The sequence below is a fragment of the Otolemur garnettii genome, unplaced genomic scaffold, assembly GCF_000181295.1.
Source record: "Otolemur garnettii isolate 467f Iridium unplaced genomic scaffold, OtoGar3 scaffold00131, whole genome shotgun sequence".
NCBI lineage: Eukaryota > Metazoa > Chordata > Mammalia > Primates > Galagidae > Otolemur > Otolemur garnettii.
Window position 1 is genome coordinate 4,507,480 of NW_003852526.1, and position 4,675 is coordinate 4,512,154.

General features: G+C 38.4%; 1 pseudogene; it reads left to right on the forward strand.

The window, feature by feature from the left end:
• Positions 1-379: 379 nt before the first annotated feature.
• Positions 380-1,638, forward strand: LOC100950240 (annotated as a pseudogene).
• Positions 1,639-4,675: the final 3,037 nt, after the last annotated feature.

Consider the following 4,675-nt stretch of genomic DNA (forward strand, 5'->3'; position numbering starts at 1 on the left):
GTATACTTTTTTTAATGTGTAGCTGCAATCTATCAGGTAAGATTTTATTGAGTATTTTTGCATTAATATTCAATGTTGAAATTGTTCAATCATTCTCCTTTTTAGATAAGTCCTTTCCTACCTTTGGTATCAGCATATTTGTTTCATAGAACATGTTGGAGAAGGTTCCTTCCTTCTCAATATTTTGGAATAAGTTCTCCAATGCAGATACAAGCTCTTATTTAATGGTATGGTAGAATTCTGGTGTGAAAGTCAGCCTCTCCCTCTGGGCCTTGGTCCTCCGCCTGCCCCCCACAGAGCCTGTTCACATCAACTGACCAGAGTTCTCCACTCCAATCTTGTCTGACATTCCCCTACTCCAGATTTCTATTCTTTGAAAACTCTAAGAATAATGTCCCTGCATCAGTTTTTACTAGAGCCAATCACTTGTCATGCCTGGACCAGAGATCATACCAAAATTGCCCTTAACCCCAATAATCACAAAGTACACATCTATAAGAAAAACAGAAGTCAGTGGATAAAGGCTCATGAACTCAAGGAGCATAAGGGACACATCACAGGTATTGCCTGGGTTCCCAAAAGTGATCTCATCATCATTTGTGGGGCAGACCACAATGCCTATATCTGGAGTCAGAAGATGATGTCTGGAAGCCAACCCTGGTGATCCTGAGAATTAATCATGCAGCCACTTTTGTGAAGTGGTCTCCCTTAGAGAACAATTTTGCTGTGGGAAGTGGAGCATGACTCATTTCTGTTTGTTATTTTGAGTCTGAAAATGTCTGGTGGGTAAGCAAACACATTAAAAAGCCAATTTACTCCACACTCCTCAGCTTGGATTGGCATCCCAACAATGTTTTGCTGGCAGGGGGATCATGTGACTTCAAATGCAGAGTGTTTTCTGCCTATATTAAAGAAGTGAATGAAAAGCCAGCCAGTACACCCTGGGGCAGCAAGATGCCTTTTGGTTAGCTGATGTGAGAGTTTGGGGGCAGTGGCTAGGTGGCTGGGTCTATGGGTCAACTTCTCTGCCAGTGGCAGCCTCCTGGCCTGGGTCAGTCATGACAGCACCATGTCTGTTGCTGATGCTTAAAAAAGTGTACAGGTTTTGGGCAGCACCTGTGGCTCAAAGGAGTAGGGCACTGGCCCTATATATCAGAAGTGGTGGGTTCAAACCCAGCCCTGGCCAAAAACTGCAAAAACAAACAAACAAAAAAAATGTATACAGGTCTCAACTCTAAAAACAGAGTTCCTACCACTCCTAAGTGTATCATTGGTCTTGGAGAATAGCATTGTGGCTGCTGGCCATGACTGCTGCCCAGTGCTCTTTAACTACGATGACCGTGGCTGCCTGACATTTGTGTCCAAGTTAGACATTGCAAAACAGAGCATCCAGTGCAACATGTCTGCCATGGAATGTTTCTGCTACATGAATAAGAGGGCCACTACCCAGGACTGCAATACAGCCCTGGAGACGCTGCACCAGAATAGCATCAGTCAAGTGTCTATTTATGAGGTGGACAAGAAAGATTGTTGCAAATTTTGTACTACTGGCATCAGTGAAGCCATGACAATTTGGGATTGCAAGACCTTAGAATCTCCTATCCAGGGCCTCCAGATAATGTGAAGCAGAGTGAGCCTCTGCCATCCAGCACAACAAACAGTGGCTGACCGTAGCTCTGCCATTGGATGGTGAAGAAAGGAAACACTGAAAACACATATCGTGCAAATATTGTGTGGTTTTGTTTGAGTATAAAATTGGTGAGGATATTGGTTGTTTTTTTTAAAGTAGCACTGATTTTTTTTTTTTTTTTGGCTATTTCATTCCATTCTTGACCAAAGTTTCTCTTTAAGTAGTTTATTATGGAGAATTGTCACACCAAATTAAAGAAAAGGGTGAGGGAGATATGCAAATTTGTCCGGTAATACATTAAATTAAAATACTGAAAAAAAAAACCCAAAACAATTCTAGTGTGAAGTCATCTGTTCTAGGGTTTTTTGGTTATTGTCAGATGATTTTTTTTCTTTCCCCAATTTCAGTGCTTGGTATTGGTCTGTTCAATTTCTTTCTGGTTAAGTCAAAGGAGATGGTGTGATTCCAGGTATTGGTCCATTTGCTCCACATTGTCAAATTTCTGGGTGTAGATTTTCTTGTAGTAATCAGAGATAATCTCTTATGTGTTATCTGTTATTTCCCCCTTTTCATTTCTGATTAAGGTTATTAGAGATTTTAATTTTCTGTTTCTAATTAATCTGGCCAAAGGTTTATCAATTTTATTTATTGTTTCAAAGAACCACATTTTTGTTTCATTAATTTTCTGAATGATTCTTTTGTTTTCAATTTCATTTTTTTCTTTTGTTTTTTTCTTTTTTTTTAGAGACAGAGTCTCACTTTATCACCCTTGGTAGAGTGCTGTGGCATCACAGCTCACATCAACCTCCAACTCCTGGGCTTAGGCAATTCTCTTGCCTCAACATCCCAATAGCTGGGACTACAGGTACCCTCCACAATGCCTGGCTATTTTTTCTTTGTTGAAGTTAGGCTGGGGTCGGGTTAGAATCCACCACCCTTGGTATATGGGGCCAGCACCCTACCCACTGAGCCACAGGCACAACCCAAATAAGGCATTTGTTTTTTGTTTTTATTTGTTTTGTTTTGTTTTTGAGACAGAGCTTTAAATTGTCACTGTGGGTAGAGTGCCATGGCATCACAGCTCATAGCAACCTCCAACTCCTGGGCTTAAGTAATACTCTTGCCTCAGCCTCCCAAGTAGCTGGGACTACAGGTGCCTGCCACAATGCCTGGATTTTTTGGTTGTTGTTGTTATCGTTGTTTGGCAGGACTAGGCTGCAATTCAAACCAGCCAGCTCTGGTGTATGTCAGTGCCTTAGCCACTTGAGCTACAGGCACTGAGCCAATTTCATTTCTTTCTGATTTAATTTTGGTTATTTCTTTTCTTCTGGTAAGTTTGTGATTAGATTGTTCTTCCTTTTCCATCTCCTTAAGATGATCCATTAGGTTTTAATGTGCTCTTTCTGTTTTTCAGATGTAGGCACCTACTATCACAAATTTCCCTCATAGGACAGCTATTGTACTATCCCACAGATTTTGGTAATTTGTGGCTTCATTGTTGTTATGTTGGAGGAAGTTAATAATTTTCTTCTTTATCTCTTCCCAATTGTCATTCAGCATAAGGTTGTTTAATTTCCATGTCTTTATGTGGGGATGAAAATTTTGATTAGAATGGAATTCTACCTTCATTGCCTTTTGGTCTGAAAAGATATAAGTTATAATTTTAATTATTTAATTTTTTTGAGGTTTGATTTGTATTCTAGGGTATAGTCTATTTTGGAGTATGTTCCATGGGCTGATAAGAAGAACATATATTCCTTAGCTCTGGGGTGTTATGTTCTCCATGTGTCCATCATGCCCAATTGTTCTTGTGTTGTCTTTAAATCCTTTGTATCTTTGTTTAGATTCTATTTAAAGGATCCATCCAGTTCTGTCAGCGGGATGCTAAGGATCCTGGCTATTATGGTGTTATTGGATATCATATTGCTTATACCAATATGTCTGTTTCATAAATCTGGTAGCATTTAAGTTGGATACATAAATATTTAGAATTGAAATATATTCATGTTATATTATTCCCCTGACCAGTATGAAGTGACTATCTTTGTTTTTCTTAACTTTAGGAACTTTAAATCCACTTTATCTGAAAAACAATTCCCTTCATTGTTTTTGCCATCCATATTTTATATTCCCTTCCTGTCATTTTCATTATTTCTTTATAGGTGGAATCCTCTCCTTTCTTCAGATTTCCACTTGGCTGAAATACTGTTTTCTAACCCTTTACCCTGAATCCTGGGTAATCCTTTTCTAATCCCTTTAACCAAAATCCTTTTGTTTCCTGGAGGCAGCATATAGATGGGTTGTGCTTTTTTATACAATCACCCAGTGTGTGCCTCTTCAGTGGGGAATTCAAGCCATTAACATTTATTGAGAAAAATGATGTGTGTTCTAGTGAAATTATTTTGTGAAAGTCCATTGCTTAGTTTTGTCCTTTGAGGCATTGTGGAAGCTGTTTTTTCCTTTAGTTTCTGAGTGTTTACTTGCTTGGTGGTCCATTGTTATTTATGATTATTGTGTAGAATAGATTTAAGTATTTCCTGTAGAACTGCTCTTATTGTGGGCAAATTTCCTCAATATTTGTATATCTCTACAAGATTTGATTTTTTCATCAAGTTTGAAGCTGTGTTTAACAGGGATACAAAATTATGAACTAAAAATCGTTATGTTTAAGAAGGTTAAAGGTAGCTGACCATTCCCTCTGGCTTAGAAAGTTTTAGCTGAAAAGTACACTTTTACTCTGTTAGATCTGCCCCATTAGGTAAATTGAGACTTATTTCTGGCTGCTTGCAGAATTTTTTCATTTTTACTTTGGACAGTTTCATTACAATGTGTCTTGGAGATGTTCTGTTTGTGTTGAGATGACCCAAGTTTTGCTATCCCTCTAAATGGAGTGTGTTGGAATCTTTGGTGATACTTGTGGAGTTTTTATGTATGATATCCTTCAGTAGGGCTTCCATTTTGGGGGGACATTCTATTCCTTTTCAGGGATATCTATAATTCATATGTTTGAACTCTTTGTGAAGTCATATAATTCTTTTTTTTTTT